Source organism: Odocoileus virginianus, chromosome 3 (assembly GCF_023699985.2).
Source record: "Odocoileus virginianus isolate 20LAN1187 ecotype Illinois chromosome 3, Ovbor_1.2, whole genome shotgun sequence".
NCBI classification, from domain to species: Eukaryota; Metazoa; Chordata; class Mammalia; order Artiodactyla; family Cervidae; genus Odocoileus; species Odocoileus virginianus.
In genome coordinates this window covers 62,432,106-62,454,601 of record NC_069676.1, presented here as the reverse complement: position 1 = coordinate 62,454,601, position 22,496 = coordinate 62,432,106, and the positions used below count along the sequence as shown (strand labels likewise).

Genomic DNA, 22,496 nt, shown 5'->3' with positions numbered 1-22,496 from the left:
AAGGAAAGATATACCCATTTGAATGCAGAGTTCCAAAGAATAGCAAGGAGAGATGAGAAAGCCTTCCTCAGTGATCAGTGCAAAGAAATAGAGGAAAACAATAGAATGGGAAAGACTAGAGAGCTCTTCAAGAAAATTAGAGATACCAAGGGAATATTTCATGCAAAGATAGACACAATAAAGGACAGAAATGGTATGGACCTAACAGAAGCAGAAGATATTAAGAAGAGGTGGCAAGAATACACAGAAGAACTATACAAAAAAGATCTTTATGACCCAGATAATCATGATGGTGTGATCACTCACCTAGAGCCAGGTATCCTGAAGTGTGAAGTCAAGTGGGCCTTAGGAAGAATCACTATAAACAAAGCTAGTGGAGGTGATGGAATTCCAATTGAGCTATTTCAAATCTTAAAAGATGATGCTGTAAAAGTGCTGCACTCAATATGCCAGCAAATTTGGAAAACTCAGCAGTGTCCACAGGAAGAGGAAAAGGTCAATTTTCATTCCAATCCCAAAGAAAAGCACTGCCAAAGAAGGTTCAAATTACCATACAATTGCACTCATTTCACATTCCAGCAAGATTTCACTCAAAATCCTTCAAGCTAGGCTTCAGCAGTACTTGAATGGAGAACTTCCAGATTTACAAGCTGGATTTAGAAAAGGCAAAGGAACCAGAGATCAAATTGCCAACGTAGGCTGGATCATAGAAAAAGCAAGGGAATTTCAAAAAAAACATCTGCTTCACTGACTATGCTAAAGCCTTTGACTGTGTGGATCATGACAAACTGTGCAATATTCTTAAAGAGATGGGAATACCAGACCACCTTACCTGCCTCCTGAGAAATCCGTATGTACGTCAAGAAGCATCAGTTAGAACTGGACATGGAACAACAGACTGGTTCCAAATAGGAAAAGGAGCATGTCAAGGCTGTATATTGTCACCCTGCTTATTTAACTTATATGCAGAGTACATCATGTGAAATGCACAAGCTGGAATCAAGATTTCCAGGAGAAATATCAATAACCTTAGATATGCAGATGATACCACCCTTATGGCAGAAAGCAAAGAAGAACTAAAGAGCCTCTTGATGAAAGTGAAAGAGGAGAGTGAAAAAAGTTGGCTTAAAGTTCAACATTCAGAAAACTAAGATCATGGCATCTGGCCTCATCACTGCATGGTAAATAGATGGGGATACAATGAAAACAGTGACAGACTTTATTTGGCGGGGGGGCTCCAAAATCACTGCAGATGCTGACTGCAGCCATGAAATTAAAAGACATGTGCTGCTCCTTGAGGAAAAGCTATGACCAAGCTAGATAGCATATTTAAAAACAGAGACATTATTTTGCCAACAAAGGTCGGTCTAATCAAAGCTATGGTTTTTCCAGTAGTCATGTATGGATGTGAGAGTTGGATCATAAAGAATGCTAAGTGCCAAAAAATTGATGCTTTTGAACTGTGATGTTGGAGAAGACTCTTGAGAGTCCCTTGGACTGCAAAGAGATCCAACCAGTCCATCCTAAAGGAAATCATTCCTGAATATTCATTGGAAGGACTGATGCTGAAGCTGACCCTCCAATACTTTGGCCACCTGATGCAAAAAAAACTGACTCTTTTGAATAGACCCTGATGCTGGGAAAGATTGAAGATGGGAGGAGAAGTGGACGACAGAGGATGAGATGGTTGGATGACATCACCTACTCAATGGACATAGGTTTGAGTAAGCTCTGGGATTTGGTGATTGACAGGGAAGACTGGCCTGCTGCAGTCCATGAGGTGGCAAAGATTTGAACACAACTGAGTGACTGAACTGAACTGAATGTTAGGGAAAAGACATTTAAAACATTAAAGAAAACACTCAGGGAGACTCTTTAGTCTCCCAAAAACTCAAAGAGTTTTTGATGGAAAAAAACACACCAGGAGGAGCTGACCCCAGCAGATTACTATCATAGGAGTACCAGGCTCCCACCCTGCTGTTTCCCCAGTGGACTATCAAAGCAGCATGAAGTCAATCCAAGGGAGATTGGCCTTTGCCTTATGAATCAATCCCATGTAAAATGTTCATATATTCATTCTGAGCCATCTGCCTTATCAGCCTCGTACTCTCAGTGTAAGTGAAGGGAGTCCTCAACCACAGTTAGCATATGGATTCTTCAGTTCAGTTCAGTTCATTCCCTCAGTCATGTCTGACGCTTTGTGATCCCAGGGACCACTGCATGCCAGGCTTCCCTGCCCATCACCAACTCCCAGAGCTTACTCTAACTCATGTCCATTGAGTCGGTGATGCCATCCAACCATCTCAACCTTTGTTGTCCCCTTCTTTTCTCTCCTTCAATCTTTCCTAGCATCAGCATCTTTTCAAATGAGTCAGTTCTTCGCATTAGGTGGCCAAAGTATTGGAGTTTCATCTTCAACATCAGTCCTTTCAATGAATATTCAGGACTCATTTCCTTTAGGATTGACTGGTTTGATCTCTTGCCGTCCAAGGGTCTCTCAAGAGTCTTCTCAAACACCACGGTTCAAAAGCATCAATTCTTTGCCGCTCACCTTTCTTTATAGTCCAACTCTCACTTTCATACATGACTACTGGAAAAACCACAGCTTTGATTAGATGGACCTTTGTTGGCAAAGTGATGTCTCTGCTTTTTAATATGCTGTCTAGGTTGCTCATAGCTTTTTTCCCAAAGGTCAAGCATCTTTTAATCTCATGGATGCAGTCAAAATCATCTGCAGTGATTTTGGAGCCCCAAAAAATAGTCTCTCACCGTTTCCAATGGGTTTTGATTACAGAACTTACACAGGACTGGGAAACAGACCCTGGAGGGCACAAACAAAACCTTATGCACAGGGTCCAAGAAAAAGGAGCAGTGACCCACAAGAGACTGACCCAAACTTGCCTGTGAGTGTACAGGAGTCCCCGGCAGAGGTGTGGGTCAGCAGTCACCTACTGCAACATCGTGGGCCCTGAGTGTGGCAGTGTGTCCAGGGGACCTTTTGAAGGAGGTAGCCATTATCTTCATTACCTCCACCACAGTTTGGCCTCAGGTCAAACAGGCCAAACAACAGGGTGGGAACACAGCCCCACCCATCTACAGAAAATTGGATTAAAGATTTCCTGAGCATCAGTTCCTGTTCATGCTCAGTAAATCTTTAATCCAATTTTCTACTGATGGGTAGGGGCTGTGTTCCCACCCTGTTGTTTGACCTGTTTGACCTGAGGCCAAACTGTGGTGAAGGTAATGAAGATAATGGCTACCTCCTTTAAAATGTCCCACGCAGGCATGGACTCAGCATGGCTTCACTCATCAGAACAAGACCCAGTTTCCCCCACAATCAGCCTCTCCCATCAGAAAGCTTCCATAAGCCTCTTATCCTTATCTTCAGAGAGCAAACAGAATGAAAACCACATTCATGGGAAACTAATCAAACTGATCACATGGACCACAGCCTTGTCTAACTCAATGAAACCATGTGGGTTCTAGTCTCGGACAAATCTCAGTGTGGACCTCAGCTCTACCACTCATGAGCCTAGGGGTACCAGGCAAGTTCATACACCACCAAACTTAGATTTCCTCATCTTAATGCTCATCTTTAACACATCTTTTAGAGTTATTGTAAGACTTAACAAGATAATGGGAATAAAGCATATGGAGGGCATGGTGCCTGAAGGAGATGCAACCTAAGATGCCATAGAAAGAGAGGGGGCTATAGGAAATGCTGGATGGAGCTGAACCATGGACAAGAGGTCAAGTGAGAAACAGTATCCTCAAATGGCAAGAGGAATTTGAAATCACTTACAGACAGATTGACTGAAAATGTTCTTGGTACCAACCCTGAGAGATGAACTCTGAATCTATGTCTTCATCATCTTTTGCAGATGGATTACCAAAATTTAGCCAGGAGAAGGGCTAAGCATATCTTTCTCAAACTAAAAAGAATATTTTAACTAGGCTAGACTTTAGACTTATATCTAGCAGTATTTTCTCCCACTCAAATACCTACATCTGTTGTTTTCCATTTTCAACACAAGATGGAATATTTAAGGGCTGATATATTCCCATATTTATTTCACATGACTAAGAATGGTGTGTGGAAATGACTAAATATTTTTTAAACTTACTGTTAAGTGGCTCCCATGTGTCTACAAAACACCTGCATCCCACACTGGGGAGGAAAGAAAGAGAAGGAGCAGACCCCCATTTTAAAGAAGGAAAAGAAAATCTAAATGGGTAGACAACATATCCAAAAAATCTGGAAGGAACAATGTGGCCTTTTACAAAGAAAAGCAACAATAACGCACTGTTTTAAAACACAGAAAATATCTCTTTAAAAATCTAGCTTTTAAAAAAGGTCAGAGAAGTTTACGTTTACTCAAGTGTAAATGTCAATTGGAATAAGTGATACCTGTGAGAAAATGGGGAGACCACTGACCTTTTATCCAAAAGAAGGCTAGAAATGATGTCCAAGAAGAGTGAAGGGAGGGGTAAAAAATGTGTAAGGAGTTTGAACAAGGGAAAGAAGACAGAATGAAGGAAGATCCAATTAACTGAAACTGCTAGTTGCATACACAGGATGCTTTCAGTTGCAAAGCCATACCAATCTGGTTAAATTTTAAAAGGGGATAAATTAAGCTATTGACTGATCAACTTGCAGGAGAGTTTCTACCCACGTCTCAATGTGATCCCAGACTCTCACCATTTCTTGATTTTTTTTTAACCTCAGAAGTGGGGTTGACTTTTCAAACATATTTTTCCCTAGTAGTGCCAGAACATTCATGTTTACATGAAAAGAATCTGCTCACTGGATCTTAAAATCACAGGATTTTGTCTTCTCTTAATTGGTCTCTCCTGAATTATGTGCACATCCTAGAGTCAATCACTGTGACTATGGGACTGCTCAGTCACTCAGCTGTGTCTAACTTTTTGCAACCTCATGGACTGTAGCCTGCCAGGCTCTTCTGCCTGGAATTTTCCAGGTAAGAGTTCTGGAGTAGGTTTGACATTTCCTACTCCAGGGGATATTCCTGACCCATGGGTCAAATCTGCATTTCTTGCATCTCCTGCATTGGCAGGCCGATTCTTTACCACTAGCACCACCTTGGAAGTCCCAACCATGTGAATAGGATATGCTGATTAGCCTGTGCCCTTCAGAAACTGTCCTTCAAGCCCTGAGTTATATCCATCCCACCCAAACCATTTGGCTTGGAATATTGTGCCATATAATAAGAAAGGAACTGGAGAAATGTATATAAGAAAAGCAACAGATTTTCTCTACATACAATGACTTTCTATTTTTTTAGGTTTTCAATCTTTTTCTTTTCTATAACAAAGATCTTCTTATCACTTCAACCTTGGAATAAAAGACATCTGTATTTTTATGTAAGATTAAAAGTAATTATAAATAATTAGTTCTAAATAAAAAGCATTTAGTTCTGAATTACTTATTTCCAACCAAACATAAGCCATATAAAACAATGTGCACTACTATGATAGATTGGAACATAGCCTTCCATGAAGAAGCAAAAAACAGGTATTTAATATAAATCAGGTTATTTGAAAACAAGCCTCATACATGTGATTAAGCTACCCTTCCTTCAAAAGTCTGAAATGAATTAACTTGACCTCCTTAAGAAAATGATATTCAGGCATCTTTGTGAACCTCACAAACCTATCACAAGCCACATCTCTCATTTAAAGAATTGTGCCTGGACTTCCCTGGTGGCGCAGTGGGTAAGAGTCCACCTTCCAATACAGGGACACAGGTTAGACCCCGGTCCAGGAAGACTTCACACGCCACAGGAAGCTGGGTCTGTGCACCACAACGGCTGAGCCCACACCCCAGAGCCCACAGGCCGCGACTGCTGAGCCCCAGGCCGCAAGTAACGGAGCCTGCAGGTTCTAGGGCCCAAAAGCCACAGCTGTGAGCCTGTGTGGCTGAGCCCACACTCTAGAGCCCACAGGCCGCGACTGCTGAGCCTCAGGCCGCAAGTAACGGAGCCTGCGGGTTCTAGGGCCCACAAGCCACAGCTGTGAGCCTGTGTGCTGCAACTACGAAGCCCACGCACCTAAAGCCTATGCAGTGCAGCAAGAGCAGCCACCTCAGTGAGAGGCCGGAGCCCCCACAAACAAACAGTAAAGCCCATGCTCCACAATTAGAGAAAGCTCGTGCAAAAAAAAAAAAGCAATGAGGACCCAATACAGCCAAAAAATAAAAAATAAATAGAACTTCAAAAAGAGAAAAGCACCACAAAATCAACTTAGGTGAAAACGCTTATTTTATTAAAATTGATGGAAAAAACTTTATTTTTTTAAATAGTCAATGTCACTAACCTAGGGCTTCCCTGGTGGCTCAGGAGTAAAGAATCTGCCTGCAATGCAGGAGCTACAGGAGATGCAGTTCAGTCCCTGGGTCAGGAAAATCCCCTGGAGGAAGGCATGGCCACCCACGGAGCTTCTCATGGACACAGGAGCCTGGCAGGTTACAGCTCATGAGATCGCAGAGTCGAGTACTACTGAAACAACTTAGGACACACACATCACTAATCTAGACTACCTCACAAAGCTGCTCATAATCAAACTCTTAAATGCCTTGTTTTCAAGCTTTTCTCTTAACACTCCGTGTGCACATCATACTTTCCATACATCTTTACCAGATTCTTTCCATACACCTTTGCATACATCTTTCCAACATCTTTACCAGACTTCTCACCCTTTCCTCCAAATAATCTTAACTTTTACATATTTATATTTTTGTATTGACTATTTTCTTTAATTATCTTTTATCCCTACTATTTGTTTATTACTAGTACCTCTTTATAATATTTTTAGTTACTACTGCAGGATTTATGTCTACCTTTAAATATTATATATTAATTAATATATAGAATTCATATATATTCATAGAATGAGACTCTTACAACAACCTATTTCCATCTTCTCCCTCACATTCTTTGTGATGTTGTTATACATTTTATTTTTATATACATTATACTTCAAAATACATTATTATCATATTTACTTTAGACAGTCATCTTTTAGAGTGAATAAGAGATAAAATTTATATTTACCTTCATTTTACTGTTTTTGTTTTTTCAAGTTTCTGTCTGGTATCATATTATTATCCTGAATATTTTTTTTAACATCTTTTGTAGCAGAGGTCTACTAGTGATAAATTCTCTCAGATGTTGAGTATTTGGGGAAAAAATGTATTTTACCTTCAGTCTTGAAAGATATTTTCACTTGGGATTTTCTGAGCTTCCTAGATCTTTAGTTTGATACCTTTAATTATTTTGAGAATATTCTCAGTCTTATCCTTTCAAATATTTCTCTTCTTCTCTCTCCATATTTTCCAACTATACAAATGTCAAAACATTTGATGTTCTTTCATAGCTTTTGGATATTGTTACTTTTTTCTCATTGTGCTACAATTTGAGTAATTCCTACTGACCTCTCTTCAAGGTCATTGATTATTTCCTCAGCTGGGTCAAGCCTACTATTGAGCCCATCAGAAGAATTCTTTATTTCTGATGTGTGTATGTGTGTGTGTGTGTGTGTGTGTGTGTGTGTGTGGCATTTCCATGAGACTCTCTTATAGTGTTGACCTCTCCACTGAAATTTCCTATCTGTTCATATACATTGTCCACCTTTTCCACTAGATCCTTTAACATTAACTATAATTATTTTAAAGTTCCTGATGATTGTTCTAACATCTTAGTCATCTTTGAGTCTGACTCTGTTGATTGTTTTTTCTTTCAATAATAGGTTTTTTCATTGCTATTATGACTGATTAATTATTAAATTAATCATAATTATTTACTGAATGTCAGATATTTTACATACAGCAATGAGATCAATAGTCCTCATGCTTGGAAACAGGCATGCCACTTCTTCGGTCAGGTCATCAGTGTCAGGGATTGAATTAATCTAGGAAATGTAAATCAGGAGAGGCTAGAAATGTGCGCATGCACTTAGACCTGATCTTTTGAACCTCCACCTTTTCATCTAGCAATAATGGCTCCTCAGCTATTCCTGAGAGTTGCATACAATGCTGCCCTTTCCCAGTTTAAGTCTTTTGCTCTGTAGGACATATGGTTCTGGGAAGTGGGATTTTGCACCTTTCTCACGGGGCTAATCCCCTCCTCCATATCTGCCTTAGTGAGGATGGATTTCTCTAGTCTGTTGCCCTGACCCCAGACTTTCTTGTGAACACCTGGTGAAGATTTATAGAAGAGAGCCTGAGAAGGATCCAAACTCCTCTTGTATGAGGAAGTCCACACTTTCTCTTATTTCATGCTAGCCCATATTCAGCTAAATGCTCACAAAATGTTAATTGAATTCTTCTCACTCATCTGTATGGCAGCATCCTCTCTTGTTTTCTGTCACAGAAAATGTCACAGTCCACTGGTCCAGTTTCTCCTTGGAGAAATCTCTTCCATTACAGAATTTGCTTGCTCTGCGACCTCAGCTCTCTAACAGGTCAGAAAACAAGCTCTGATTTTGTAGTTAGCTGAATTTTTCTCAGTCTTAGAATGGGGGTGATGTTCTTTCCTTTTTATCCTAAGTGGAAGTGAAACCCCTCTGTACTTTTGTACACTAGTAATAATAACAGCTAATGTTTATTACATACTTATTACGTGCCTGGTATAGTGCTATGGGATACATGGAATAGCTCATTTAATCTCACCATTGGACTTCCCTGGTGGTCGAGTGTTTAAGCATCCACCTGCCAATACAGGGGATATGTGTTCGCTCCCTGGTGTGGGAAGATTCCACATGCCGTGAGGCAAATAAGCCCACGTCCACAACTACTGAGCCTGCGCATCACAACTACTAGGCCCATGTGTAGCAACTGCTGAGCATACAGAGTGTAGATACCAAAGCCCACATACCCTAAGCCTGTGCTCGGCAACAAGAGAAGCCGCCTCAATGAGAAGCTAGCACGCTGCAACTTGAGACCAGCCCCAGCTCACCGCAACTAGAGGAAACCATGAGCACCAACAAAGACTCAACACAGCCAGAGATAAATGAGTAATTAATTGGTTTTTTAAAATCCTCACCATGATTACATCCATTTCCTAGGCTGGGAAATCAAGACACCAGAGCAATTAACTTATTTGGCCAAGGTCTCACAGCTGCTAAGTGGTAGAAACTTAACACAAGCAGAGGCAGCGTGACTCAAGAGCAGTGCTGTGACAGACAGCCTAGAGAGGTGGGATGGGGCAGGAGGAGGGCGGGAGACATGTCAAGGGGACATGCGCACAGCGATGGCTGTTTCATGTTGATATATGGCAGAGACCAATACAACACTGTAAGCAACTATCCTCCAATTAAAAAGAAATAAATATTTTAAACAAGAGCAGTGCTATGATTCTATAACGTTGCCTCTGCCCTGCAAGCCCCCTGAAGACAGGAACAAGCCCTTATTCTTGTGCTGATCTTTCCGGCATGTATCTCAGTGCCTCAATTCAAAGTAGGCAGTCAGTCAATGTTTGTTGAAGGAAGGAACTAACTGCCTTTCTTCTGCCCCTAAAAGTCAAAGTGAGGTTTAGAAGCAGTGACCTGGGGATGGGCTCAGCTGGTCTTGTTGTCTGCCCACCTTCCTGTCTCACATGCAGGAACTATATGTCATAATACATGATGAGAAAAAGTCTCTAGTACCTTGAACAATCTCCTCCCCATGCTGAACAAGTCAGTTCATGACAAGAAAGCAATGATTAATAGCTTCTCTGCCAAGTGATGCTTGCTTGATTAAGAGGAAATATGGTCCATATTTCATGTAAGTTTCCCTAAACTTCAAACACATAGACTCAAAGTTTAGACTCTGCTCTATCGAGCTATGTCTTCAGACTGTGTGTCTTTACCCTCCCCTTGTCTCAAATAAGCAATGAAAACTTAAAGGTCAGAATCTATAAATTGTACTTCTCTGTATCCCACATAGTACCTAGCATAAAGCTCTACAAGTACCTGTTGAATGAAGGAATAAAAAAGATTAATTTCAACTGCTCCAGTGTTGCAGTCCAAACAAACCATGGCAGAGTGGCATTCTTCCACTAAATGCTGGAAATTTTTAAGATACATATAATTCAAAGGCTTGGCACCAAACTGTTCCAGGGGTAAATCACTTTTATCCAAGATGGGTGAATGTCAGTTCTAAATCTGTGTACTTGATATTCTCCTTCTGATTCCTCATTCTGAAAGGCCACTGGACTTAAGAAATATATCATCTGGGTTCTTGCCCAAGTTTTTCCATTTATTAATATCTTAAAAAAATAGTAGAGATAATGATATCTTAAATGCTCAGTTGTGAAAATTAAATGAGTTGACAAATGCAAAAGCACCTCAGAAAATATAAAGTACTATACAAATGTCTGTATTTTTACTACAGTCTTTCCCTTAGGTCAATGCCTTTAAACACTATGCTTAACAATTGCAATAATAATAATAATGGGCATCACAGGTGGTTCAGTGATAAAAATAAAAAATCCACCTGCCAAGCAGGAGACATTCACTCTCTGGGTCTAGAAGATCCCCTGGACAAGGAAATGGCAACGCACTCCAGCATTCTTGCCGAGGAAATCCCGTGGACGGGGGAGCCTGGAGGGCTAAAGTCCCTGGGGCTGCAGAAGAGTCGGACACGACTTACCAACTAAACAACAACAATATTAATAATAATAAAAACCAATTTTTATTTAAGGCTTATAGGATTTTAGGTGATAATCTATATCAACCCTTATAAGTCCTATATGAAAAAAAGTCCCTATGTGTTCACTTCAGTTTAGTTCAGTTCAGTCGCTCAGTCATGTCCAACTCTTTGCGACCCCATGAATCACAGCAGGCCTCCCTGTCCATCACCAACTCCCGGAGTTTACTCAAACTCATGTCCCTCGAGTCAGTGACACCCTCCAGGCATCTCATCCTCTGTCGACTCTCCTCCTCCTGCTCCAAGTCCCTCCCAGCATCAGGGTCTATTCCAATGAGTCAACTCTTCACATGAGGTGGCCAAAGTATTGGAGTTTCAGCTTCAGCATCAGTCCTTCCAGTGAACACCCAGGACTGATCTCCTTTAGGATGGACAGGTTGGATCTCCTTGCAGTCCAAGGGACTCTCAAGAGTCTTCTCCAACACCACAGTTCAAAAGTATCAGTTTTTCGGTGCTCAGCTTTCTTCACAGTCCAACTCTCACATCCATACATGACCACTGGAAAAACCATAGCCTTGACTAGATGGACCTTTGTTGGCAAAGTAATGTCTCTGCTTTTTAATATGCTGTCTAGATCATAACTTTCCTTCCAAGGAGTAAGCATCTTTTAATTTCATGGCTGCAGTCACCATCTGCAGTGATTTTGGAGCCCCAAAAAATAAAGTCTGACGCTGTTTCCAATGTTTCCCCATCTATTTCCCATAAAGTGATGGGACCAGATACCATGATCTTAGTTTTCTGAGTGTTGAGCTTTAAGCCAACTTTTTCACTCTCCTCATTCACTTTCATCAAGAGGCTTTTTAGCTCCTCTTCACTTTCTGCCATAAGGGTGGTGTCATCTGCACATCTGAGATTATTGATATTTCTCCCGGCAATCTTGATTCCAGCCTGTGCTTCTTCCAGCCCAGCGTTTCTCATGATGTACTCGGCATATAGGTTAAATAAGCAGGGTGACAATATACAGCCTTGACGTACTCCTTTTCCTATTTGGAACCAGTCTGTTGTTCCATGTCCAGTTCTAACTGTTGCTTCCTGACCTGCATATAGGCTTCTCAAGAGGCATGTCAGTTGATCTGATATTCCCATCTCTTTCAGAACTTTTCACAGTTTATTGTGATCCACACAGTCAAAGGCTTTGGCATAGTCAATAAAGCAGAAATAGATGTTTTTCGGGAACTCTCTTGCTCTTTCAATGATCCAGCAGATGTTGGCAACTTGATCTCTGGTTCCTCGGCCTTTTATAAAACCAGCTTGAACAGCTGGATGTTCACAGTTCACGTATTACTGAAGCCTGGCTTGGAGAATTTTGAGCATTACTTTACTAGCATGTGAGATGAGTGCAATTGTGTGGTAGTTTGAGCATTCTTTGCATTGCCTTTCTTAGGGATTGGAATGAAAACTGACCTTTTCCAGTCCTGTGGCCACTGCTGAGTTTTCCAAATTTGCTGGCATATTGAGTGCAGCACTTTCACAGCATCATCTTTCAGGATTAGAAATAGCTCAACTGGAATTCCATCACCTCCACTAGCTTTGTTCGTAGTGATGCTTTCTAAGGCCCACTTGACTTCACATTCCAGGATGTCTGGCTCTAGGTGAGTGATCACACCATCGTGATTATCTGGGTCATGAAGATCTTTTTTGTACAGTTCTTCTGTGTATTCTTGCCACCTCTTCTTATTATCTTCTGCTTCTGTTAGGTCCCTACCATTTTTGTCCTTTATTGAGCCCATCTTTGCATGAAATATTCCCTTGGTAGCTCTAATTTTCTTGAAGAGCTCTCTAGTCTTTCCCATTCTGTTGTTTTCCTCTATTTCTTTGCATTGATCGCTGAGAAAGGCTTTCTTATCTCTCCTTGCTATTCTTTGGAACTCTGCATTCAAATGGGAATATCTTTCCTTTTCTCCTTTGTTTTTCACTTCTCTTCTTTTCACAGCTATTTGTAAGGCCTCCTCAGACAACCATTTTGCTTTTTGGCATTTCTTTTCCATGGGGATGGTCTAGGTACTATCATTAGCTCCATTGATACAAAGAAATTCAGAGACTCATTAAGGTTAAAGGGCTGGGTTAAGATCACATGGGCTTCCCTGGTGGCTCAACTGGTATAAAGAATCTACCTATAATGTGGGAGACCTGGGTTCGATCCCTGGGTTGGAAAGATCCTCTGGAGAAAGGATTTACATGTGGGTTTCCCTGATAGCTCAGTTGGTCAAGAATTCACCCGCAATGCAGGAGACCCCACTTGGATTCCTGGGTAGGGAAAATCCCCTGGAGAAGGGATAGGCTACCCATTCCAGTATTCTGGCCTAGAGAATTCCATGGACTGTATAGTTCATGGGGTCACAAAGAGTCAGACACGACTGAGCAGCTCCCACTTTCACGTAAGATCACATAGTAAGTTATAGAGTTTGAATTCAAACCCAGACAGTATGATTTCAGCGTCCCTGCTCTCAAGCATAGCACTCTGCTGTCTTCTAAAGTGAAAGAAGAGATTTTGTTAAGTCTAGTTATGAGAAAGCTAGTGAGATCACAGGACATCTGATGAGTCCAGCCCTTGATCCTCATCCATATACTATCCTCTGATTATCTGCTCTACTTTTCTTGCTTACCATCTATATGCTAATAGTATTCAAACCTCTGTCACTCTGGCCTCTAGAACCTTCTATCTACCCAATCACTCAGTCATTCATTCAGCAAATACCCATTGATCACCTATGTGTCAGGCCTGAGCTAGATGTTGGATGGAGCATAAGACGAAACACCTGATCTAATGGAGTTTACATTTTACTGGGTAGAGACAAACAATGAATAACTATACTCATTCATTCATTAAAAATAAATACAATGACTTCATATAGTATTGCACCATATAAATGTTTCCAGGGTAATCATCCCAAAAGAGGGAGAATCTGTCAGGAAGCTGAATTGCCTTTTCTAACAGACTGAGAAATCAACAAAGTCATTCACCTCATTAAAATGAAGTCACTAGAGCCAAACAATGCATGTTCAAAGGGAGGAGAATCGGGTCCCATCTTTTGATGGGAAACATGTCAAAGATTTTGCTGATAGCCTTTAAAACCATCACACCAGCCATTTTCCCCATCCTTTGGAGGGAAACAAACATTTCAGCTCCCATAGTCAAATCTTGCAGGTTTAAGAAAGTATGCTCTGACACAAATTATAAATTCAACTACACTTGTTAAGGAATAATTCTAGAATCCCAAGAAGCTGGCCCTGTCCACCTTGCTCATTCCCTTTCCTCTTCTGAGCTCAAAGCACCCACTCTTTCATCATGACACTGCCTTGAATGGTTATATTTCAACCCATATAAACGTAGAACCTTGTCTTTCTGGTTTCCTCATTTGGATCACAGATTCCCAGAGGTATTAAATATGTAACATAGTTATCATCTGAGTATCTTTCACAGTGTTTCAAAAGAAACTATATTCATAGATCATGGAATAGAGAAAAGAAGAAATGAAATTTTCTCTTTTTTCTTTCTGAGAATACCTGTTCCTCTAAAACCCACTTTAGGATATATGCACTGTAAGATAACACATATGCACAAACAGTGTGGATCACGATACAAACTATAATGAAACAGCAGATTCTCCAGTACCTCGGAAGTCATTAGAGATCACCTAGGGTACAACCATCCTATTTTATCCTGAAGTTTTAGACGTCTTGCTTTATTTAATTCACACAATAAATTTATGAGGAAGGTACTATTATATTTCCATTCCTTCCATGAAAACAGATGAAGCTAAGAGCATGATATTCCCAAGTTTACACCAATCAGTAAGTGAGAGTTCAAATCTGCTTCTTCCGGAGTCCAAATCCAAGGATTCCATCAAGGAGGAGCTGAGAGTCGAGAGAGAGAAAAGGACTTGCCCAACATTGAGATTTGAGCTTTCTGAGTCCCAGTCCGATGTTCTACTCAGATACATAAGACAAAATTCTTTCCTCCCTAAATTCAAAAATTGAATCAGTTCACCCTCAACTTGAAATTTCAGACCACATGTTTTGTCTTCATTTTTTTCCCTCTTGGAGCTGAATTCAAATAAGCAGAAAAGGGTGGGAGGGCATAAAAATCATAGAAAGAGGGAGTTCTGTTAATACAACACCTTGCCACATGAAAAGGTCAAATGGTGCTCTGTTTCAGTCTGAATAGGCTGCAATTTGAGCAATCCCAGCCATGAAATATCGGGCAATTTTCTGACATTTTTAGCTATAACTGCAAGTGCTTTGATTCTTGGGACATTCTGTGTCTGTATTTGAAGCTAACTAAAAAAAAGAAGAAGAAAGAAAGAAAAAAAGTATTTCTTTAGAGATACTCTTCTCTCATGATATAAAATATAACTTCAGGCATGTGTTGTGGACACTGGTTGTTGGTTCTTCAGTTTGTTTACTATGCTTTTTTTGGCTGCCAAGTATCTGAAAGTCCTTCCTATAACTATGAATGTTCCTTCTTAGGAATCTTGGTGGGAGGCAGGGTCCACCTCTCACCATAAGGCTGAAAAGCAAGACCCTTCCTTTACAGTGATAAGAAAGACCCTTACATCTTTCAGCTAAGGGATAAGACATGGGTTTGCCCAACCAGATGTCTCTACCCTGGTCTTTGAGTAAGAACCTAGTGATACAAATAGGCAGGAATAGAGGAGACTATTATGGATGTGGGAGCAATAATAGCAGCAGAAGCTTCAAATTCCCAAAGACAGCAGAGTCAGGGACAGCACTGTCTGTCCATTGCCAGTGAGAGAACAAGCCTCACCATCCAACACTATACAGAGCGACAGCAGTGTCTTCACATGCTGATTCTTAGCATGATTTTGACCATGGATGTGGCTGTTGCTCATTATCCCTTTTTTCTAAACATATTCTGTGCCTGGATCTCCAATCTTCCCAGACATTCTATGAGCAAATCAATATTACTTTAATAAACTCCTTCCCTGTTTAAGTCAACCAGAAACAGCTTCTCTTGCTTGCAACTAAGAACCTTGATACATCAAAGAATAAAACTGAAGAGTAATTAAAAAAAAAAAATACTAGGGATGGGTAGGGGTAGAATTATTTAAAGAAATTATATTTAAATGTACTTGAAATTTTTCATTCAACTGATTTATGTATAAAGGAGTCAATACATCCACCTGTTATCACATTTTTTCACAATTTGTAAAACAGGATCAAGATCCAAACTGATTTCCTATCCATATCCAGGTCTCCCTCTAGATAATCTCTTTTTCTGTCAAGCTGTCAAGCCTCATCACTCAGGCTTAAAACTCCACAATTATTTTCATCTCTTTCTTCTCCCTCATATCCGTTAACCAAATACTTTCTATTTTCCTTAGTAGTGACCTCTCAGGTCTCTTCCTATCTTCACACTTCCAATGGACAAATCTAATACAGGGAATTATCAACTTCTACATGAGCGATAATGTTTAAATTTCCCTACCTGTCTCCATTGTGTCCTGTGTCAAACTCATTTTCCCTAGACACTGTTTGTGCCTCATCACTCTCAGATCAAAATCCTTGATGCCTGACCACTGCTTGCAGGATCAAATCCAAAATGTTCAGCATGACATATGAGATTCCTCATGATCTGATGCTTTCTTACTTTTCCAATTTGACCGCCATGTGCTGCTTTTTTTTCCCATTAGTGCACACATTTAAATGTACTGTTCCTACCTGAATAAATCTGTTAACAGTAAATTTTGTTATCTGTAGAAAAATATGTTTTTCCTCTATAGAAAACAGAAGCAGAAGAGTCAGTGTGAATCCACAAGGGAAAAAAAAGGTAGATGGTCTGGAGCAGTACATATTTGCAACCTATTTAGAAATTTAATATACTGTCCTCAGATAGAGGACATATCAGATATTAAACTGGTAAGAACAGATACTACACTTGATCTTAGTCCAAAAGGCCAAAAAGCGATACCATCATGTGTTTCTATCTAGTCACCTTAATAGATTTGACCAAGGAACATATTTTGAAACATAAAGTACTGATTTTTAAAATTAAATCAAGATATATAATGCATGCTTGAATTTAAAAGTACAGCAATTAAAAATTTTTTAAAATCCAAAACAAGTTGCAAGAAGATTTTTTATAGTTACAATATTATTAATAAAATAGCCAATTCTAAAACTATATATCATGTAGAAAACATTTATTATGTGAAAAACAACTGTCCTATTAGAACTATCCATATAAATACTACAGAAACTTTACAAGGTAGGTGTTATAGTTCCATTTACATGTGAGGAAACTAAAGTCCTAAAGGATTGATAAACATATTCAAAAACATTCAGCCAATAAATGCACAGTGAATATTCAAATGTCATAAGTCAATTCTTAAATAAGAAGCATATTTTCTTTTTTCTTTTTTTTTTTTTTTTTTTTACTTTTATTTGCATTTATTTTCTGCGGCAATTATTCCCGGGCCATAAGTTTTTGTTTCTTCAGTTTCTTCTGGGCTATCTTTTTCTTCTGTGCAACCTCCTCTGCTGGTTCAGGAACAATCTGTTCTTTTTCAGTAAGGATCATCTCAATGTGGCAGGGAGAGCTCATGTAGGGGTTGATCCGACCGTGAGCTCTGTAAGTCCTGTGCCGCATCCTGGGGGCTTTGTTCACTTGGATGTGCTCAATGACCAGAGAATCTACATCTAAGCCCTTAAGTTCAGCATTACTTTCTGCATTTTTGAGCATGTGTAGTAAAAATTCAGCACTCTTTTTGGGCCACCGACCCTGCATCCACCCCACTGTTTGGCCTGTGCACACCTACCAACTTCACCCATTGTAACGACAGAATGGCACATATTGCTTCTTTAAAGCGACATCCTTCAGATACTTGGTGGCTTTTCAGATATGCATACCCTTTATGGCCTGGGCAGTCTCATGAGTGTTCTTAAAGTGAACACGAAGATTTGAACCTCTTGATTTGCATGATTTCATGGGGTTTTCTGGGTCGAGTGAATAGCACACCATTTTTAAGGGTCAGCTCATGCCGCTTACCAGAAAAGAAGAAGCATATTTTCTCAAAGGCAGATTACCACAGGAGTATAGCAACTACATAATAAAGTTATAAGTTTTAATGTGATATATTCTTTAAATGCTTTGTAAAAGGAGCAATATTATTAGCATTAATTTCCCAACAGAACCTTAGTACTTCTGATAGACTATCAGTGCTCTATGCACCATCCGTATTCTCTCTAGGAATTATATTCTACTGGGTTTGGCATGGAATGTAGTACCACGTATTTTTATTCAGCACCTGGGTATTGCTGATGGAACTGGTCCATGATTATAGCTTTGTGAGATCCTGAAATAGGTAATAAATATGGAGTATTGATCATGAGATCTGGGTTATATTTCTTTTGGCTCTGCACTCTATTGTTGCATGACTGAATAACTGTTTTAGTGACCCTCAGCTGTAATATCTCTAGGTTAAAGAGGATAAAGTGAATGACCTGACTTTTCAGCACGTATCCCACTCATGAATGTGCTGGTCCAGGAAAAACTGAAAAGGCATATCTGACACACTCAGGGTGTTCAATTGGCAGGAACTGCCTGAAATTCTGGGGTAGGAAAGATCCTGGAGTCCTTAACCTTACTGAACTTCTCTCTTTAGTTTCAACTCAAAGGCTCCAGAAAAACTTTCTCATCACTCTGTTCCACATTCCAGTTTTTATCCTTCTAACAACTCATTGCTTCATTCTGCCTTTTAACAAGATAGTAGCTTATCTATTTCTTTCTCACAAGAAAAGTCACTGAATTGCTGTGGGGCTATAGTGAAATAACACATCTAAAATGTTTAGAACCAAGTATAAATGCAATTATTATTTGTTTCAGTCTATTTGGTTTTCAAATTCTAGACATCTCAGGTGAAAATTATTATATACTGGTGATGGTTGCAATAGTAAAGACGCAGGAAGTGGAGCTGGGGCTCAGCACCATGGACAGCTCAGAAGGCATGCCAGAATTCCTGTGGCAGTTCTGACACAACCTACAATATTTTCCTGCCCCACCTCTCTGTAAGGATAAGTTAAAAGCTCTCTGCCTTACACTTACGGGATCTCCCAGGCTCCGAGAGAGACATCCTTGTCTCTTCAGAGTCTTTAATGTATGCCATTGCCATCTAGCTCTCTCACTGCAGAATAACAATGAAGAGTCCAGGCGCTGGGTCAGACTACTTGATTTGAATCATGGTTCCCCTACTTACTAGCTGAGTGACAAAAGACAATTTGTGGGTATCTTAGTACCTCAGTTACCTCCTCTGTTAGATGAGATTAATTATCATACCTAATTTATAGAATTCTAGTGAAGACAAAAGGATATAATCTACATAAAGTATAGCTTAGAATAGCCTGAAGTGAAGTCGTTCAGTCGTGTCCAACTCTTTGCGACCTCATGGATTATAGCCCACCAGGCTCCTCGGTCCATGGGATTCTCCAGGCAAGAACACTGGAGTGGGTTGCCATTTCCTTCTCCAGGGGATCTTCCCGACCCAGGGATCAAACCTGGGCCTCCCACATTGGAGGCAGACACTTTAACCTCTGAGCCACCAGGGAAGCCCTAGAATAGAATAGCCTGCTGCTGCTGCTGCTGCTAAGTCGCTTCAGTCGTGTCCGACTCTGTGAGACCCCATAGATGGCAGCCCACCAGGCTCCCCCGTCCCTGGGATTCTCCAGGCAAGAACATTGGAGTGGGTTGCCATTTCCTTCTCCAATGCATAAAAGTGAAAAGTGAAAGTGAAGTTGCTCAGTCGTGTCCGACTCTTCAGCGACCCCATGGACTGCAGCCTACCAGGCTCCTCCTTCCACTGGATTTTCCAGGCAAGAGTACCGGAGTGGGTTGCAATTGCCTTCTCCATAGAATAGCTTAGTACCAAGCAAATTCTCAGCTAAATTGTTAAACATTAGCTGTTAGCTGCCACCATGAGGCCACAGAACTGTTTCTAGCCTGGCCCTACCACAGACTCATGTGGCCTCAAGAAAGGCCTTTACTTCCTTAACTAAAAACAAGAGTTGACCAAGGGCAGATATTCCCAAAGTGAAATGCACAAAACCTGAAATCTTTCTTGTGTCCCAGTGATTTTTTTTCCTATTTAACTTCTTTCCTTTATTTCTTGGGCATGGTCAACAGTCAGACCTGGAAGGGTTTGGGGATTCTGAGCACCCACCATAATGCCAGTCTTCCAGTTCAGGTCCCCCAATTTTAGCATCATAAATTTTGGATAACTCAGTAAAAAAAAAAATCATGATGTTCTCACCATCCTTCTGTCCAGGTTTTATTTGAATTCCTCAGGCCTAACTGCAATCTTAACACTAACTATTGAAAAAGAGGCCCTCAGAAAAGGGGAAGAGGCATCAGACACCAGTATTTCCAGGCCATTGCTCTGCTCTCTGCAATCCATCAAGATCTTCCTTGATCCCTCCAGTCATTCATTTCAATGATTCTAGATTTTTGTTTCATGTATTTGGATGGCCTGCATATTTCAATTTTTTATCATACCTTTCTTACTGAGTGTTGTTAAAACAAAGCCATGTACCTCTGAGACCCTGTGTACAAACCTGCTTATGCTTTCCCTTTAATCCCCAGCATCTTTGCCCAAGTGCTTTAGAAGTGTTACAAACCCAAACAGCTTCCTGGCCCACTGCAGCTTCTAACATGAGATCATGGTTTTAAATCTCAAAATCACAGTACACCTGGTTATTAATAGCAGGGGATTTCAGCTCAACACAATGCTTTGGTAGATAGCCAGCAATCCAAGTTCAACATCCTCCAGGGTGTGAAATTAAAAGGAAAAGAATCTTAAAAGTCTGAGAGTTTCTGTTTATTTGACTAGAGTTTTAACTCCTTTTCTATACCCTCCATTAGTAAGATCATTACTTATGGTTCAGGATCAATTTTTTGAGTGCTCCTAGAGCAAATGACTGTCTTATTCATCTCTATAGCCTTAGTGATTAGTAATTTAATAATTTCCTAGAGGAGATTGGATTATTCTTCAATAATACCCACTTCCTCTTCTTTACTCTCATAGAAGGAACATGTTTCATTGATGTTGGGCTTGGCCATGTGTCTTGCTTTGGCCAACAGGATTCTAACAGATGTAATTTAGGCAAGGCTGAAAATGTGCTCAGGTAATTGGATTTGCTCTCTTGGATCTCTACCATAACCATGAGAAGAAAGTTTCTGGGCTAATCTACTGGTCCTAGAAGGAGTATAAGAAATATGGTGAGCAGAACTCAATGTCTCCTGCTGAGTCCAGCTTATATCAGCCAAGCCTCAATCAACCCAACTCATAAACTAAATGAATGCATGTTTTTATATGCCGTTGAGACTTTAAAGGTATTCATTATATAGCACATCATATAACAGAATATCAGTAAAAGTTTCAATTAGTGAATAAATCAAAAAGCATCATGGCTGAAAATTTGTCATACACCCTCTAGGGAAATAAGACAGAAACCAGGATATCCATCACTACGCAATTGTTCCAAAACCTGTTTCTCCTCCAGCTGGGGAGGGTGACATAAGAGTGCTATGGTCACATTTGAAAAGTTAGTAGACATAACCCATAACTTGTCATCACTCAACACAAGGTTAAATAAAAGGACAAAGTTTTTCAACTATATTATATATTCTCTTTCCCTCACCAATCTTGTTTCCATTTCACAAAAAAAAAAAAAAAAAACACCCATTTTGAGAAGGGCAGAACTGTCCTAAAGTCATTCTGTGCTAGGGGAAAAACTTAATCTCTTTTGTAATAAAACTCTTTAGAATTTATAAGAATCAAAAATTCCCAATAAGCATATAATTGAACTTATTTTTACTACTGTGGTAAAACTGGACTGAAAATTAAAAATTCATGACCTAGTATACTTTACAGAAGCTATGTTTCAGCTCCTTGGAAAATGTTCCCAATGCACTCAATGTAGCGAACAGAATAACACAAAAATTACCAAACCAGGTCAGATCCCTAGTACCCTTCAGCACAGAGTTCTCTGACAGTTGAGAAAACAAACCCGTCCTTGATGAAAAGTTAGGTTGCAAGCAAAAGACCCTTAGTTGCCCTTAATAAATCATCCTGGATCTGTCATTCAAGAAAGCTTCCCATAGAAGTATCTGGTACTAGAATTTTCCTATACTACAAACAACCATGAAATAAATAGGAAAGCAACTTTTCTCAAACACTGGACAAAAGGCAGTGCAAGAACTGCAACCCCTAAGAGACAGGACACACATGAGCTGAGCTGCAAAATCACCCCAGCGATACGCCTGGGGACCATTTCCCAGTGTAGATGCAATGAGCTGAAATCCAAGCAGAGCATGGCGACCCTGCTGAGTGCAACTGGCCAAGATCAAAGTTTAGGTCAGCTGAAACAGCTGGGAACTGTGCAGCAGAATACTGGAAAGGGAACAACTCTAACAGAGAGGCATCACAAAATTTCATGTTGAGGTTCCCCAGAAGTCCTCGCCCAAAGCTGAGCTCACAGGCACAGCCTGGGACTGTGCTTACCAGACACTGGCTGCTGTGAGCTTGAGCATGAAAAAGAGATACTAGAGATCAAGCAGTGCCTGAGGACACTGGAAACCCAGCCCAGGGTGGGTAGAAAAGCCTATTAACATTCCCATTAACTCTATAGACAGCAAGCCACATATCAGATAGTTTTCCTCTTAAGAGTAAGGACTATGTCTATCCCAAATCCACCCTAACAAAGCCTTCAACCAGGCCCTAACTATATTCATAGGGAAGTTTAGAACCTGAATTCTACCAAATTAGAGGGTCTTGGCTTT

At 40.3% G+C, this 22,496-nt stretch overlaps 1 pseudogene; it reads right to left on the bottom strand.

Moving 5' to 3' along the window:
- Nucleotides 1–16,426: 16,426 nt before the first annotated feature.
- Nucleotides 16,427–16,632, bottom strand: LOC139034581 (U2 spliceosomal RNA; annotated as a pseudogene).
- Nucleotides 16,633–22,496: the final 5,864 nt, after the last annotated feature.